General features: G+C 43.3%; 1 pseudogene; it reads right to left on the minus strand.

Annotated features, from left to right (window-relative positions):
• Nucleotides 1–2,482: 2,482 nt before the first annotated feature.
• On the minus strand, nt 2,483–3,065 carry LOC142141354 (olfactory receptor 1A2-like; annotated as a pseudogene).
• Nucleotides 3,066–19,310: the final 16,245 nt, after the last annotated feature.

Consider the following 19,310-nt stretch of genomic DNA (forward strand, 5'->3'; position numbering starts at 1 on the left):
TGAAAAGGCAGTAAGGTAGGAGCCGCAGGGCCATACCACTTCCTATAGATCTCTGGGGGCCAAGCCCATATTGGTCAATTGCCACCTACAAACTGATGAATAAGTGCTTTATGCCTTAACCTTTGGCGGCAATATAAAATTGTTCCTGGCCAAACAGCAAGACGAAAAATACAAAAGTGAGATCTGTGCTAAAGTGCTATGAAAATCAGTGTGATCCCCGTACCCAGTGATGTTTTGGCTCTCCCGGCCCCTTCTCTGGAGGCGCTGGACTTCCTTGTGCAGCGCAGACTCGCCAGTATGCCCTCCTAGGACAGTACTACACTTGAAAAAGGCCAAAATGCAACAAGGTCCATTTTAGTTTTGTTTGTTTTTTCCCCACCTCTAGACCTGTGGTTATTATATCCTACACTGTCCGTGCTGAGCTGCTGTAAGGGCGACATTGTGTATCTCTTATTAGTTACAAAGAGCATACCAGGATCAGAGACAGGTAGATGATACATGGAGGGGATGTCTGAAAAATGAATCTGGACAAGAAGTCTGAGGACACAGATGAAGCATACTAATATATAGTACCAGATTAACATACAGTGGTGGTAGAAGGTCTGAAAAAAGTATTTGTGAACTCCAAGGACCTCTGAGAAAAGAGTTATAAATGCTTATCAGGCTGGAAAGGTAATATAATGATTTGTAAATACTTTGGGCTTCACCAACCCACCGTCAGGCAGTGGAGAAAATTCAACATCATTTATGCTTTGGCCAGGAGTGGTCTCCAACTAAATTCACTCCAAGATCAACACATATGTATTTATATTCTGGGTGATGTGAAAGGATCTGCAGCCCTCTCTTGCACTGGCTAATGTCAGGGATCATGAGTCCACCATCAGGTAAACACTGAACAAGTATAGTGTGCATGGGAGGACAGCAAGGAGGAAGCCACTTACTGTCCAAGAGTAACATTTCCGTCCGTTTAAAGTTTGCTATAGACCACCTTGATGAGCCAAAAGACTACTGGAAGAATGTTCTGTTGATGACTGAGTTTAAAATAGAACTTTTTGGCTTAATTAAGAAACATTGTGTTTGGAAAAAAACAAACACTGCATAAAAGTTCATCCCGTGATTCATGTTGCTGTCAGTATCATGGCTTGGGAATGTGTTGCTGTCATGGGACAAGGACGACTTACCTTCATTGATGGAATTATGAATTCTGGATTGTACCAGCAAATTCTACAGCAGAATATCAGTGTGTCCATCTGTGAACTGAAGCTCAACAGAAGGTGGGTCAAGAAGCAAGACAACGACACGGCATTACGCGGTTCTTTAAAGAGCGTAAGACAAACGTTATCTTCAGATAGGAAAATATGATCATTGATGTCAAAATTAAGTAAATCTCCCACATTACTCCTCTGTATAATTTTTTTAAAGTGGAATTTGTGATGTCCCGCATTACTGACTGTCTTTCTGCCATATCATCTTGGATGTCCTCTCGCCAACTCAAACTCAATCTTTCAAAAACAGAGATAATAAAATTGCCACCTACCAACAGACGCATACCTGACATTTCCATCTCTGTTGATGAGATGACCATAAATCCCACCCTGCAAGCTCCCCACATCGACTCTATATCTAAATCATGTTATATACATCTAAAAACATTTTCAAAATACACACATATCTTACACATGACACTGCAAAAATGTTAAATCATGCACTCATCATCTCCCGCTTTGACTATTGCAATTCCCTCATTACTGGTCTTCCCCTAAACAGACTCAAACCCCTTTGATCTATTTTGCATGCAGCAGCCAGACTGATTTTCCTTGAAAAACGTTCTTCCTCTGCTGAGCCACTCTGTCAGTCTCTACATTGGTTGCCTGGTTTTTTCCGAATCCAATATAAAATTCTTCTACTAACGTACAAGGCCATCAACAACACTGCACCGACATACATCTCTTCACTTGTCTCAAAGTATCTTCCAACTCGACACCTCCGTTCTGTACAAGATCTGCGTCTTTCATCTACTCTCTTTACATCCTCCCATTCTTGTTTACAGGACATTTTTCGAGCTGCACCCAATCTGTGGAATTCCCTCCCTCGCACAATAAGATTTTGTTCTGGTCTACAAACTTTCTAGCATTTTCTAAAAACCCATATCTTCAGGCAAGCTTATAATATTCCTCAACCATCCTCTTAACCTCACTAGGCTACACTATTACCACACTTTATACAATTCACACAAGACAACAACCCTCTGACCCCAGACCAACATTGCTGTGTGACTGGATCACATAGCATACAAATCACTTTTTATCATTTGCAGTCGGGCTGGACCAATATGCAATATGTAGATTTAACCACCATTATCTGACTCCCATTGACCTATAGATTGCAAGCTTGTGGGCGGAGCCTTCTTACCTCTTTGTTTTACCCAGTATTGTTTATACTGGTTGTCCTCAATTGTAAAGCGCTACAGAATTTGCTGGCGCTATATAAAGAATTGTTGATGATTGTTGATGATGATTAATAAGGACATTTTATCACAGAAAATATTTTGTATTTGTGTTCCACAAAAATGAAGATCTGCTGTTAGAAATGTGCCAAAGGAGACTGCTGTAGCGGAGAAGATCAGACTTCCAAATACGTCTTATACCACTTTCATTGGTCATCAAGATGATTTATCGTAATGGTTGACAAAAAGCCAGCTACTAGTTATATGCTATAATAGTAAACGTGATTATTTCAAAATAAGCAGAAATGGTTACACTAGATAACTGCACAAGGCGTCCTTTGCTTGAGTTGGTCTTTGATGATGTAAATAAGTCAGTAAATAGTTTTGGGAAGAAAGAAGAGCTCCCAAATATGCTGTTGAGGACTAGATTACATATGAGAATGTACATTGGCTCATGGAGGTTTTGATCAGTCAGTGCCACTAAGGCAATCATGATACTCATAAACATAATAAACATATATACAAGTATAGAAAGGGCACAGTATAGATATTTTGCTCTTGCCATCTGCAGAAGTCCCAGAAGCACGAAGCTGTTGCTGACATTTCACACAGTTTCCATTGTGAACGTTTTGTGTGTATTTTGGAAATCAACTTATAAAGGTACTTGGTAGGTTCCTGTATAACACATAGTATAGAATTCATCAATTAACAACTTAACAAAGGGATTTGTGATAGGGTTATATTTTATAGATCTTCCAAATTCACATTGTGACATTTTGTTATATCTATAAGGCTCACATTGTCATTGTCTATATGTGTGAGAAATATGCCCAGTACGTAGCCCACACGTTTTCTTTACAAGCTTGTTTTTGGGGTTGGAGCAGCAGGTGAAACACTTTCTCACAAATATTACATAGTTACAATATTACCCACTGTTAGGCTACCCGGTCTCGTAATAAACTTGCAGAACTAGTGGTAGAGGTCTTCGCCTATAGCAGTCGTCTGTCCCGTAGAGCTTGATGTGCTCACAGGTACTCGGATGCCCCCCTGTCTTGACTCAATTGTAGTGTAAGTTTATTAACAAAACTGCCTTGGCAGGGCCGGAGGAAGCAATCCAGATGATAACGGATGGTCAGACGTAAGACTAGGGCAGGGGCCCGAAGCAAGCAGAGTAGTCAAAGACAGGCCAATAGGTCAGGGCTGGTAGCAAGCAGGGATATCCAAAAAGCAAGCAGAGGTCAGGGCAATAAGAGCAATTTTGCCACGAGGCAATGGACCTCAATCGAAGCCACAGGCAGTGATAGCAGAATCAAGCTTCACAGAAGGGAACCCAGAAGAATGAGCGAATCCGATGTCCAGAAAGTTGACAGCGGCACCACTATCTACAAAAGCTGAAACAGCAACAGAACAAGCACCGTGGGTGATGCGTGCAGGAGCTAAGACTGCATTTTGGAGGACATGATTTGCAGACCTAGGCGAACCTCCCCCTTATTCCCTAGGCTTGCTCTTTTCCCGATATTTTAGAACAGTAGCGGGAAAAGTGACCCTTGATGCCACAGTAGAGACAGAGGCCTTGGGTCCATGCGTCCGAAAGAAAGAGGTTGCAGATAAAATAAAATAAAAATAAAAAATTGACAGACAACAGATATAGTTTAAAGCTCTTTTGTGAAAAAATAGAGACTATTGCACAGATCCAGAATATCAATCATGTTAAAGGATAGTTCTTTCCCTAGAATTCCCTAGTATGTAACTGTCACGAGCCGGAGTAAATTAGCAGCCGGGCGCGTGCTTTAGTTTCTATGCTCTGTTATTTTCCTTGTGGCATAGATGTAGGAGGGTGTAGGGACATCCTCCAACACCAGGGAAAGCTCTCATATGATTTAAACTGGTTCATTTATATTTTTATACACGCTTCCTGGTTTATGTTATTACCTATGCTAGTTCTAGCTAGCAATTAATTAGCTGCCTCCTGAGGCTGATTGTCAGCCCTACCCTCCTCTGTCCTGATTACTATTGAAGGCAGTGAGATCTGAGCCTCACTGCCGGTTATAGCTTCTCTGTTACAGTCTTGCTGACCTGCTCCTGCTTCCTAGTCCCTGTCTTGTGGATACTCCGTTTGATTGCCTGTGTATGACCCCCTGCTTGGATTATTGGACTCTGCCTGTTTTGCTTGTGACCCCTGACCTCGGCTTGTTTGTTGGATACGCTGTCTGCTGCCGGCCCTCGACCCTTGCTTGGACTTCACTCCGCTTTCCTGGGTTCTCCCCAGCCGGTACACATTTCACGACCCTCTGTTAGTCTTCGGCCAAGTCTGTCCCCACCACTAGGGGCAACAGTGAACACCAGAATTTCGGAGCAGACTCCGGGTTTTGTTGTACCGGCTAGAGGGGTGCCTAACATTGTAACCGGCCTTACAAACATTCTGGAGACGAAATTGGGATGGATGAAAGCGGAACCAAATAGTCTCCATTTCAAGCCCTGGCAGGTCATGTTGAGACCCTGTATCAGATGATCCGGGGATTGTCCCAGCGTTTGTCCGCTCAAGAGGAGGACTCCCGGACTACACTAGCTATTTCCGGTCCCACCAATGAACCCAAGTTAAATTTGTCGAACCGGTTCTCCGGATATAGAGCCCTGTTCCGGAACTGTAAGGAAAACTGCAAGCTCTACTTTCGGCTGAAACCTCGATCTGGTTCAGAACAGCAGAGAGTCGGGATTGTCATCTCGCTCCTGCAGGGTGACCCCCAGTCTTGGGCCTTCACCCTGCCGCAGTCTAGCCCTTTCTTGCAATCTTTGGAAGCTTTCTTTAACGCATTGGGTCTCCTCTACAATGACCCAGATAGAGTTGCCTCCGCTAAGGCTCATCTACGGGCCTTAAAGCAAGGCCGGCGTTCGGCAGTAGAATACTGCGCTGAATTCTGCAGATGGTCGTCTGACAGTGAATGGAATGATCCAGTGTTACGCAGCCAGTTTCGCCTAGGACTGTAAGAGCAGAGTAAAGATTCACTTGTGCAGTATCCTTCCCCTACCTTGTTGGAGAGCCTTATGCAACTCGCCATTAAAATTGACAGGAGAATAAAAGAGAGGAGGACAGAGAAAGAGGCATCTTCCTTTTCGTCTGTATTTATTCCAGTTCCCATGGATGTTGAGGAGCCTATGCAGTCAGTGGTGTATCGCCTCTCTCCTGAGGAAAGAGACAAAAGGCGGTCACAAGGCCTATGTCTTTATTGTGGTAATAAAGGCCACTTCTCCTGCTCTTGTCCTTACAAACCTGACAAAGGAGCATGTCTGGGAAAGGTCCACTTAGGTCTGCAAATTGTTTCCCTAAATAATGCTGACCTGATTCCCGCACAAGTCACTTTCGGTGCCAGTTCTGTGGCCCTGTCGGCCTTCATTGATAGTGGAGCTGCAGGTCACTTCCTCGACATCGGGTTTGCCCGTTCTGCTGGGATTCCAATGGTGAAGCTCCATTTTGCAGTTACAGTTTGTGGCCTAGATGGGAGTCCTTTGCCTGGAGGCAAAATTGTTTGGGAGACTCCATCACTACAATTGAACATAGGAGCTCTCCATTCAGAGTCCATAACCTTACTCCTTATCGACTGTCCGTCGGTTACGTTGATTCTGGGTCATCCGTGGCTTTCCCGTCATAACCCTGTTGTGGATTGGGTGAAAGGAGAGATTATCCAGTGGAGCTCTTTTTGTGTACAGTCCTGTTTAACTATGCCTCTGCGAATCATTCAGTCTATTACGGAGCAATTTCCCTAAGAATATCATGAGTTCTGGGATGTGTTCTCCAAAAAGGCTGCTGGCACCTTACCACCTCACTGTTACTTTGACTGTGCCATTGAGCTTATTCCTGGTTCCAATTTACCCAAAGGACGTTTGTACTCTCTCTCTGGTCCCGAAACTAAGGCCATGCAAGCTTATATTGAGGAAAATCTTGGGAAAGGGTTTATCAGGCCATCTAAATCTCCAGTGGGAGCCGGATGCTTCTTTGTGTCAAAAAAAGATGGTGGATTGCGGCCCTGCATTGACTACCGGGGCCTTAATCAAATTACAGTCAAGAACACATATCCTCTCCCTCTCATCTCAGTGCTATTCGATCAGCTAAGGGGTGCCACCGTCTTCACCAAAATCGATCTCCGTGGAGCATACAACCTCATCCGCATCAGAGAGGGAGATGAGTGGAAGATGGCATTCAACACACACTCCCGCCACTACGAGTATCTGGTCATGCCATTTGGCCTTAGTAACGCACCTGCTGTATTTCAAGACTTGATTAATGAAGTTCTCCGTGAATTTCTCGACCACTCCGTGGTTGTTTATTTGGATGACATCCTGATATACTCTCAGTCGCTGTCCTTGCATCGGAGTCATGTTAAGCGGATTCTCCAAAAACTTCGGGACCATCATCTCTTTGCCAAGTTGGAGAAGTGCGAATTTGAGGTACAGAAGGTGTAATTTCTGGGATACATCATCTCCCCGGCTGGCTTCTCCATGGACCCAAATAAAGTCCAAGCCATTCTCGACTGGGTACAACCCAACAACCTCAAAGCTGTGCAGAGGTTCTTGGGCTTCCCAAATTATTATAGAAGGTTCATCCGCAGTTTTTCTGATATAGTGGCTCCTATTGTCGCCCTTACCCGGAAAGGAATGGATCCTACTAATTGGCCTCCTCAGGCGGTAACTGCATTTGAAGCCTTAAAGAGGGCGTTTATCTCTGCTCAAGTCCTTAGACACCCCAATCCAGATGTTCCCTTTGTATTAGAAGTGGATGACTCCGATGCTGGTGCTGGCGCAATCCTTTCTCCGAAGGATCCTCACACTCACCGTTTACATCCATGTGCATACTTCTCTTGTAAATTCTCTACTGCTGAAGCTAATTACGACATGGGCAACCAAGAGCTATTGGCCATTAAGTGGGCCTTTGAGGAGTGGCGTCACTGGCTGGAAGGAGCGGTACATGTTATCTCCGTGATTACGGATCACAAGACCCTACAGTACATCCAGTCGGCCAAACGGTTGAATCCCAGATAGGCCCGCTGGGCACTCTTTATCCGCTTCAATTTCGTAAGACTGTTGTAACGCGTCGGAGCGATAAGACTGGTTTTTGAGAGTGTGTTGAGTGCCATACCAGTTATCTGTTTAAAGTCATTAAGGCGGAAAGACCATCCCGGTATTGTGTAACATCTGACTTCTGCATGATATGCGCTAATAACTTGTTTTCTTGTAGGAGCAATCACACACTATTTTTATTGCATGTGAATTTTAATAAAGTGTTCTAGTTTTCTAAACGGTATCACGCTAGATTTTGTCCACTTCCTTCCTCTTTTTCGTTATCATTGGATTTCGTTGTTGGAGAGGAAAGCACTACAGTGGAATATATTCTGAAAATCTTGATATCGAGAGGAGTCCTTCTGATACCCTATATGTTTATATAATTTGAAATCCGGTAGGAATCCATTTTTATTATTTCAATGGAGGTGACGGGAAGGTGTTTAACACTTTGAAGAACTGTATTTGCATCATGGAATTTGTCATCCTCCATAATTCATAAGAGTGGGACTTTTTTGAATATGTTTGATATTTCATGCTGTTTCTCTGTATTGTGATCTATGAGAACCTTTATGCGCTGAATGTCTTGATTTTTATGGCTACTATCAAATTTGTGGTTCAGAAAATTCTTGATTCCAAGAGAGTTCAAGGTCCGATCCATTTCCTGGTTCAATGGAAGAATCGTGGTGTTGAAGAACGGTCCTGGGTTCCTCGAAGGCGCCTCCATGCGAAGAAACGTATAAAGGAGTTCTTCAAGCAATTCCCTAGTAAGCCTGGGTGTCGGCGTGCCTTGACCCCTCCTCAAGGGGGGGTACTGTCACGAGCCGCGGCGGTAAGCAGCATCTTGGAGTGTATTAGCAGCCGTGCTTTAGTTTCTATGCTCTGTTATTATCCTTGTGGCATATATGTAGGAGGGTGTAGGGACATCCTCCAACACTAGGGGGAGCTCTCATATGATTTAAACTGGTTCATTTATATTTTTATACATGCTTCCTGGTTTATGTTATTACCTATGCTAGTTCTAGCTAGCAATTCATTAGCTGCCTCCTGAGGTTGATTGTCAGCCCAGTCCTCCTCTGTCCTGATCGGCTCTTAGTACTATTTAAGGCAGTGAGATCTGAGCCTCACTGCCGGTTATAGCTTTTCTGTCACAGTCCTGCTGACCTGCTTGCTCCTTGTTCCTGTCCTGTGGATACTCTGTCGGATTTCTCGTGTATGACCCCTAGCTTGGATTTGAACCCTGCCTGTTTTGCTTGTGACCCTGACCTTTCTTGTCTGCATCTTGGACCTTGCTACCGTGCCTGTGACCTCTGACCTCGGCTTGTTTATTGGATACACTGTCTGCTGCCGGCCCTCGACCCTTGCCTGGACTTCACTCCGCTTTCCTGGGTTCTCCACAGCCTTGACACATTTTACGACCCTCGGTTAGTCTGCGGCCAAATCTGTCCCCACCACTAGGGGCAACGGTGAACACTAGACTTTCGGAGCAGACTCCGTGTTTTGTTGTACCAGCTAGATGGGTTCCTAACAGTAACTACCGATTTCCAGCATTCAGTAATCCTTTTTCTTCATAACCATTTAGGTCCGTGTTGTGATGCAGCGTATTCTTGCGTATAAAACGCTGGGGTAGGTCTCTGTCTCTGTACGGCCAGGATGCTGTGCCAAGCAGAGTTGGAGATAATTTCCCGTGCTGACTAGTATTTCACGTGACCGTGTCTGACACGCGGAAGTGAGTCACTGACCCGCAAAAGAACAGGAACTAATGTGGTTCAAATTAGTTTCCCCCAAGGCGTTTCTGTGCAGAAAACTGATGCGATAATCCCTGAACCATTTGGGAGAGGGTCTGAATTTGACCAGTCAGAACTTGGGCTGGAGTTGGACTGGTCCCGCTCTCATCCATCTAAGCGAGTTCCTCCTTGTAATTTAGGCCGGTAATAATGTTAGGCTGCTCTGTCTCGTAATAAAACTACAGAACTAACGGTAGAGGTCTTCACCTATAGCAGCTGCCATTCTCATAGACCTTGATGTGCTCACAGGTACTCGGATTCCCCCAAGTCTTCACTCAATTGTAGTGTAAGTTAATTAACAAATCCGCAGTGGCAGGGCCGGAGGAATCAATCCAAATGATAACGGATGGTCAGACGTAAGCCAAGGTCAGGGGTCTGAAGCAAGCAGAGTAGTCAAAGACAAGCCAATAGGTCAGGGCTGGCAGCAAGCAGGGAGATCCAAATAACAAGCAGAGATCAGGGCAATCAGAGTTCAAGCTGGTCCAAAACAAAGCCAAGGTCAAAGCAGGATATCTATCAGGAGTCAGCAACTCAGCACACATCAGGTCAGCTATCCACAGGGAATTAAACGCTATAACCGGCAGGGAGGCTGCCTCCCTGCCTTAAATACTGACAGGGACCAATCAGAAGGGAGGAGAGGGAGAGAATTGCCCCCAGGAGAAGACTAATAAATTAATTATCCCCACAGTTGTAATGTGCCCGGCTGTCAGCATTGCCGGGACGCGGTGCTGACTTAGAACAGCGTCCCAGCCGTTTCCCTGACAACAGCTGGGACACCAGAACTGGAAGTGGCAACAGCCGCACGCAGGTAGGAACGAGTGGTCGGGAGCCACCGCTCGTAACACCCACCAATGTCTATCATTGTTTATTTCACTAACCAGAATCCAGTTACTGATTGGCTCACTGGGTGACGATGATGGTTCATGTGTCCACATACTCTGCATGTCCCTGTTACCATCACCTCAGAACATTTCAAGGAGAACTCAAAGCAAGATTATTATTATTATTATCATTTATTTGTTAGGCGCCACAAGATTTCCGCAGCGCTGCACATAGTACAAACAGTAGATTATACAGGGTATAACAGTACAGAACAATAAACAAAAGTACCAATACTTCAGAAACTCCAGGCAGGCAGATGCAATAGACACGGAGCAGAAGAACAGGTGAGGAGACAGGAGGGGAGGGGGCCCTGCTCATTCGAGCTTACATCCTAAGGGAGGGTTGACAGACCAGGCACAAGAGGAGACAGTTCAGGGAATGGGAGAGAGGGGAGAATGAGCGGAGGAGATGAGGGTTAAGTGGATGGTTGGTAGGCTTTGAGAAAGAGGTGAGTTTTGAGTGCACGTTTGAAGGAGCACAGAGTAGGAGAGAGGCGGATGGAGCGAGGGAGGTCATTCCAGTGAAGGGGGCTGCACTAGAAAAGTCATGGATTCTGGAATGGGAAGAGGTGAAAAGAGTGGAGGAGAGGCGGCGGTCATTGGCCGAGTGCAGGGAGCGAGTGGGAGTGTGAATGGAGAGGAGGTTAGAGATATAAGGGGCAGTAGAGTGGGAGAGAGCCTTGTAAGTGGTGGTGAGGAGTTTGAAAATAATTCTGTAGGGGAAGGGGAGCCAGTGTAGGGCAAGGCAGAGAGGGGAGGCAGAGGAGGAGTGGTTTGAGAGGTAGATGAGTCTTGCAGCCGTATTGAGTATAGAGCGGAGGGGGGAGAGACGGGAGTGGGGGAAGCCGGTGAGGAGGAGGTTGCAGTAATCCAGGCGGGAGATGATGAGTGTGTGTATGATGGTTTTGGTGGCCTCCTGAGAGAGAAAAGGACGGATGCGGGCGATGACTACCTCAATAAATAAATGTACCCCCTACCTATTGGTGTTGTATTTTACTTCTAACCTGAAACTCTTGTAAACTAACTGTAGGCTGTTGCCTATCATCATCATTTATTTATATAGTGCCAGCAAATTCCGTAGCGCTTTACAATTGGGAACAAACATTAATAAGACAATACTGGGTAATACATATTAAGGTTTAATCACTGGTCTAATAGCCGTTTCTCATTTAAATAACTAACTGTCCTATCATGCTTTGCTCCAGTGCCTGACGTATTTCCATTCTCCAAGAGACCACATACAGGCTGCATTGATGCTAAGAGGACAGGACCTTTCCGAAGCCTGTGAGGAGTAGAAAGAGTCGGAATGGTGGTGTCATGTAGACAAAGGGTAAGCAGTATGTTTATATTCACATATTAGGCTGTTAAAATAATAAATAATGTTTGGGTGGAGTACTCCCATAAAAACCCTCTGCTATACTACAGCAGACCAAAAGTCACACTCTCTAAGAAGGTGGTGTAAGTAGCGTATAGGTCATGGCTGCTTCCATATTTCAGCTTTAATTAAGAAATACAGGGCTTAGACACGGAAATATTATAAAATGGCGTACTCATAAGACTTTAAATTTATAATGCACGCAGTAGAAAAGGAATGTTACTAGACGAGACAGGAACGTTATTAGATATATCATAGCGGGTTGGGTACGTTATACCGGTTGTCGGGATTCCAAGCACCGGTATAATGGCTGCCACCGATCATAGGAATAGAATGCATATTCTACACCAGGGAAGAGAAACTTCCAGCCAATACTTGTAAAATCATCTTTATAACACGAACAAGAAAGAATCCCACACAAACAGACGTGGCTTCATCGGTGGTACCATAAGTTCTTCCATTTTACTCTACATCTGAAATCCATTACAGAATCTATGGGGGTGACAAGAGAACATAGCCCTGGTTGCTGTTAACTGCCCTTTTTAAAGGAGAATATACAACCTGGTAGCACTGAGAAGAGCCAAATGACCAATTGGGCAAAACCAGAGACAGTTATATTTTCTGACAAGGACAATATTCTCCCAAAAACTCAATATGTGCACAATCCCACTAGCCAGGGGTCGTTATGTCCCATCGTCCTATGGATACATATGCTGGATAGAGGGTGTCACCATATTCCATTTTACAATCATTTTTGACCTATAAATAAACTATTTTAAACTATCTAACTATTAGATATTGGGTTTTTATGAGAGCACATAAAACACTTTAACTACTTCATCATCATCATCATCATTTATTTTATATAGCGCCACTAATTACGCAGCGCTGTACAGAGAACTCACTCACATCAGTCCCTGCCCATTGGGGCCTACAGTCTAAATTCCCTAATATAGACACACACAGACACAGACAGACAGGGAGACACTAGGGTCAATTTTGATAGCAGCCAATTAACCTACCTGTATGTATGTATGTATGTATGTATGTATGTATGTGGGTATATACATGTATGTATGTATGTATGTATGTATGTATGTATGGATAGATATGTGTGTATGTATGTATATGTATGGATAGATATACATGTATGTGTGTATGTATGTATGTATGTATGTATGGATATATATATGTATGTATGGATAGATATACATGTATGTATGTATCTATGTATGTATGTATGTATGTATGGATAGATATACATGTATGTATGTATGTATGTATGTATGTATGTATGCATGTATGTATGGATAGATATACATGTATGTATGTATGTATGTATGTATGTAGTATTTGGATGAAATATTGAAAGCAGCTGCAATTGTATAATTTCTTCGATCTTCACGCAATGTTTTGGGGTAAGAATCCTTTCACCCGATGTAAAACTCATGATAAATATGTCCAGCGCATGTTTCACAGACCGATCGTCATATACATTAAAACAGGTGAACAGCATTATATAGAATGAAAACAACAAGTTCTACATTGCAGGCGATCAACAGTACAGAATATAATGACATGTATTCTGCATCATTAAATTACGTCTTTTGGTGTGAAAGAGACAGAATTTTAAAACATTATAAATGATCCCAACACAGTGATCTATAAATAATTAAAACACGTTACGCTAATACATATAAGTTAGCATAAAAATTTCACAGAATGCAATGAAAGCAAAATTGAGAACACGGCCGTATTCAAAGTTGAAACTTCGCTGTTTGCTTTTGAAGGTCACTGTAATTAAAGATCATTAAAATGTATCGATTGGGCTCGAGCATGGTCAAACCTGTTCGACTCTAAAATGTAACCCAATTTTTTCTTTTAAGCATATTTTGGTAGTGAATGAACCCTGCCGGAGTCTGAGGATGCTGGAGGCAGCTGAGGTAACTCACCCTGGTTCATCAAAGATCTTGAAGGTGGCGCTATTGCTATAAAGATCATTTAGTGCGCTCCCATAAAGGGTAAGCCCAGGCCAAAGCCTGTCCTGAAAGTGGAGAAACAATGTATATTACCTTTGGTCTCTGTGTAGGAATGTTTTGTGGTTGTAATTCAAATTGTATGGAGCACTGGTTTAAGAATCCCCGACAGGATTTTAGATCAAATTTGGAAGGGGTAGTTAACCACATTGGAAGATGATGCGGCAGGAAGTACCTCGGGAGCAGTTTAGGAGGAGAAGATGAAGCAGCTGCCTGCAAAGAGTCTAGGTGAGCAAATAAAGTTTGAATGCATTGCAATAACTGTAACTGAGGAGTTTTGCCGCTCTAGCCTTCCAACCAGATGCTGAAGCATGTCTTTTGCAGAGGGTTCTCCTGCTGGATCCATTGTGGCCGGTACTTACTATCACGTTTGGCAAGGAATAAGTTGGATCCTTTTGGTCTGATGGGATTGGTGCTACTCCTCCCAGAGGCGCGGAGTCTAACAATACAGATGGTTTTTGCCAGAGATCACTGCAAGGAGATTTGGATTGCAGGTTGTGGTCCTCTGGGAGAGTACCCAACATGACCTGGGAGAATGAAAAAGCTGAGAGGTACTTTGAGACGTTGCAAAAGCAGAGCGAGGTAGAACAGTAACTCTGTGGAAAAATAGCACAGGGATGAGGGAGAGGATACACTAGGTGAGATAGCCTGTGAACCGATACACTCGGAGGTACCAGAAACAGGATACAATGGTCTGCAGAACGTTACCACAAAATAGTGGAGATGACACACAGGGAGCAATAGTCTGCGGACCGATACACTGGAAGTAATAGATGCATGATGCGATGGTCTGTGGAGTGCTACCACTAGTTAGTGGAGATGACACACAGAGTGCAATAGTCTGCGTGTAGATACGCAGAAGTTATCTCTCACCTTGACTACTGTAACCTCATTCTCTCTGGCCTACCCGATTCTCGCCTTGACCCTCTTAAGTCTATTCTCAATGCTGCTGCCCGCCTCATTTTTCTCTCCCGCCGCTCTGTATTTGCAGTCTCCCTCCAACAGTCACTACATTGGCTCCCCATACCCTACAGAATTAAATGTAAACTCCTCACCCTCATCTTTAAAGCTCTTAGTCAATCTTCCCCTCCCTACATCTCCAATCTTATCTCTACCTACACTCCTAGCCGCCCCCTCCGCTCTGCCTGTGACCGCCGCCTCACTACTTCACTGATCACCTCCTCTCACTCTCATCTTCAGGACTTTGCCCGGGCTGCTCCCCTGCTGTGGAACGATCTTCCACGTTCCATCAGGTTAGCCCCTACTCTCAAAGGCTTCAAGTGTGCCCTTAAGACTCATTTATTTATTCAAATCTATCAGTCCTCCTAACTTCCTTGTCCTGGCTCTCTCCCCTAGTTAGTACCACCCTTTGTGTCTCCCCCTTCCCTTTAGGTTGTTAGTGTCACGGTCGTCTGAATGTCTTGATCCGATTCGGGACCCTTGGGACTAGCTGGAGCATGAGTGAAACAGAACTTAGCAGCCTGGATGATCTTTTTGCTCATTGTAGAATATAGCAGAGGAATGAGCAGTCTAGAAATGTTGACAGGAACACTGCACTTGTAATGCAGTCAGGAACAGTGCACTTTGTAATTCTGACAGGAACACTGCACTTGTAATGCAGTCAGGAACACTGCACTTGTAATGCAGTCAGGAACACTGCACTTGCAATGCAGACAGGAACACTGAAGCCAAGAACTATCCTCTGGAGAGAAGTGTGTTGTTCTGGCAATGAACAGATCACAGCAGCAGGTTTAAATAGGATGTCCCAAACAACTATTGGCTGATCAGATCATGTGATCACAGCTTCTGAATCTGGTTGGTTTGGAATGATCACCTGACTGCATCCAAGATGGCCGCGCCCATGCAGCAGGACAAACAGTATGTGTTTGTTTACAAATGAAGGTGTGGAGAACGGGAATGCTGCAGATGACCAGAAGGGACCCAGGTAGCCGTGATATGACAGCGGCGGATGAGGTAAGTGCGGCTAAGATCCCGATTTGTGACAGTTAGCTCTCATGAGCAGGGCCCTCTTTCCTTGTCTCTCCTTCTACTGTTCCTTCACCCTCTGTACTTCTTGGCCTGCTTCCCTAGCCCTGTTTTCTTAAGCTTTGGCCTTCTTCTCACTGATTTCTACCATCCCTTTCACTATCTGTCCCAGAGTTACTCTGGAAGGTATAAATACAACCAATTTAGATCAGTCTTTTGTGAATAAGTTCCCAAGGCTTCCAGTAATGTAACTATTCCCCAAGGTCCATAAATTCTTTGTCACACACCGGACTCTCGAGTCCCCACCCGAGGTCCGACGCGCCTACCTGCCCCTCCGTGACCCTCCGTGAGCTCCTTCATGCGGCCATCTTCCTGGGTGGTCTGCGCATGCGCAAATCCGACCAGACTTTATTCCTTCTGCTCTCATCCTGTTGGCTTTCCATTATTACCTGGACTATATCTAGCGCTTCCTACCTCTCTCTGGTGCCGGTTCTTTTAGTCCGTTACCTGTCTCTGTTAGACGTGACTCCCTGTGGCTCCATTATTATTATTATTATTATTATCTTTGACTTATAAGGCGCCACAAAGGGTCCGCAGCGCCGTACATTACATATACAGAAAACAGAACCAAGACACAACATGATACAAAAATATATACAAACACAGATGACAGAGTAAAGCCAAATCAGGATTGAATCTTCACAATATGCATCAATTTCCCTTTCTAAAAATGTTAGTATGGTCTGAAGAGAGACGATGACAATGTTCACTTATGGATAGCAGCTGTTTACTGGCAGCAATATAACCGGAACTCTTTGTATGTCTGTATAAGAGTAAAAATATCACAAACATAATTTTCCATAAGGAACAATAATAATAAAAAATAAAAATAGTAATTTTATTTAAATAGTGCTTAGGACTCAATAAGACTCAGAACACTTTACACATGCAGAATAAAAACACATGAACATATATATATATATATATATATATATATATGTGTGTGTGTGTGTGTGTGTGGGCAGCAGTATTCGGAGGCTTGATCTTTACACTAACAGGGAATGTATTAACATTTTATTTATTTTATACATATACTTTAATATGAAGGTGGTTCCCCTTTTACAGTGATAACAGCTTCCACTCTTCTTGGAAGGCTCCACAAGATGTTGGAGTGATTCTGTAGGAATTTGTACCCATTCATTCTGTTGAGCATTTATGAGGTCAGACACTGATGTTGGAGGAGATGATGGTGATATTTGGTGGTAGTCTTTATTTAGGAAGGACATTTTGAGAAGAATCAGAGGAGCTGTAGTATGTATGTGTAACAAAGGCATAAATACTAATTTAATATGAAGTATTGAAGAAAAAACTGAGGCCCTTTGGGTACCAAGGTATTCTCCATACTGGGGTAATCCACCATGTCAGGCAGAGGAACTGGACAGAAACCTATTGTAAAACTAAAATGGCATTAAAAGGAGAGATAAAAATCATGATTTAGTTATAATTAAATAATCCTTAAACTACCCGATGAGAAATGCGAGAGGTCTTTTGCCAGGTCCACTAGAAGTAGGGACATTCTGAATTCCTTGCAGGGAGCGTCCTTCAAGCACATGGTGAGTGAGGCCTCTCGCAAACATGCAATATTAGACTTAATTCTTACAAATGGTGACAGAATATCTGATGTAAATGTGGGTGAGAGCCTAGGATCCAGCGACCATCAAGCAGTGGGGTTTAGTATAAAGACAGAGACAGACTCATACAGCACAGAAAAAAAGGTGTTAGATTTTATGAAGTCTGACTTTGTAGACACAGGAAAATGTATAACTGACTCTATGGCAGAACTTGAAAGGAGTGTAAGAGAGGTGAAAGCAGAAAAAAAGGCCTTTAGGAAATATAATCAGACTCAGAATAATGAAGACAAAGAGGTGAATCTTGTTATACAGAGGGAGGCTAAGGAGGGGATCAGTTTTACAAAGGCACAAGCTGAAGAGAATATGGCCCAGTAAGTGGGTAAAGCGGGCAACACTTTTTTTAAGCATATACGTGAAAGGAGAAAAACAATAGGATGAAAAATAAGTTTAAAAACAGAGAGTGAGAATCTTGTTGAAGGAGAGAAGGTAATAGCAGATCATCTTAATAATTATTTTTGCTCAGTGTTCACTACAGAAAGAGCGAGGAAGAGGCCACAGTTAAGTTACAAGTATATTCATAAAAATGAGGTAGATACAAGTACATTTACAGAGGAGAAGGTCCTAACAGAGCTCTCAAAGCTGAAAGTGGATAAATCAATGGGGCCAGATGGGATACATCCAAGGATACTAAAAGAGCTTTTAAAGGGGGCTGGTAACACCATTAACAGAATTATTCAATCAGTCACTAGATACAGGAGTAATTCCAAAGGACTGGAAAAGAGCAAATGTAATCCTACCGCACAAAAGTGTAAGCAAGGAAGAGGCAACTACCGACCAGTGAGCCTGACATCAGTAGTAGGGAGATTGATGAAAACACTTTCACGAACACCCAGCCTGTCCTAGATACAGCAATCTGAAACAGCTGGCCATGACTGCAGTTATCTTGGTCACTTTCCAATGAATACACCTTTTCTGCCACCACAAAGGGTTTATTATAAAGTCCTTGCGTTCACCAAAACCACTTATTAATATTACACACTTAAATCACATAAACATGTAGCATGTGCCTCACTTGTCCGGGTAAGTTCACAAAGAATCACAGAGAATACGCTAGATTAAATGTATTTAATCCGAAAAATGTTTCCAAGGCTTAATTACAAAACAGTTAATAACAAGACATACACAATAAGTTGCACAAATAAGTTTTAGAAATAAAATAGGAAATAAAACCAGAGTTACTAACTTACTAGTTTAAGACTTTGTGTGAGATCAGTAGACTTTGAGAAACATGGCACATCCTAACTTGGACAGGTCTCCCCTAGAATGCACACTATTACTCAATCAGGCATCGGATTTTTACTTCTCACACTCCTCTCACCCCCACCCTTTGCAAATTAGCTCTCTTGTCAGGGCAGATTGATTCCCAGAATGGCACAGTGCTTTTGAAGGGAGTTATCTATCCCTGAGATATATGTCTGGCATCTCAGAGGGCAGGATTTCTCACCTCTGCTCTGCTTGACTGGCCAGACTATTTACATAATTCTGGAGCATCTCAGAGATGTTATCTGTCTAGCCTGGTTATTTTCAAAAGACTCTTGACACTTGCATAGGTCACTGGTGTCAGTCAGCAGAGCACATTTTGACATTACATTACAGGGTTACATACAATATACATATTGTCATACATGAATATTCAGGGGAAAAGTAACAAACATTGATTGGGTGCAATACATAATCGCTACAAACACTCTTAAAAGAAAGACTGTAGAATACCTCAAATGCAGTAACTTACAGGATCCTAAACAGCATTGGATTTACTGGGGGGAGATCATGTCAAACAAATCTCGTTGACTTGTTTGACTGGGTGACTAATGTAATAAATCAATGGGAGGCCATAGATGTAGCTTATCTAGACTTTAGTAAGGCTTTTGACACTGACCTATATCACAAACTGTTAAATAAACTTGAAAACTTGGGATTGGATTCTAAAATGGTGAATGGATAAGATCTTGGTTGCAGAATAGAAAACAGAGCGTTATAGTGAATGGAGCACATTCACAGGAGGGAAATGGTACCAGTGGAGTACCCCAAGGATCTGTACTTGGACCAGTGA

Source organism: Mixophyes fleayi, chromosome 2 (assembly GCF_038048845.1).
Source record: "Mixophyes fleayi isolate aMixFle1 chromosome 2, aMixFle1.hap1, whole genome shotgun sequence".
Taxonomy (NCBI): Eukaryota; Metazoa; Chordata; class Amphibia; order Anura; family Limnodynastidae; genus Mixophyes; species Mixophyes fleayi.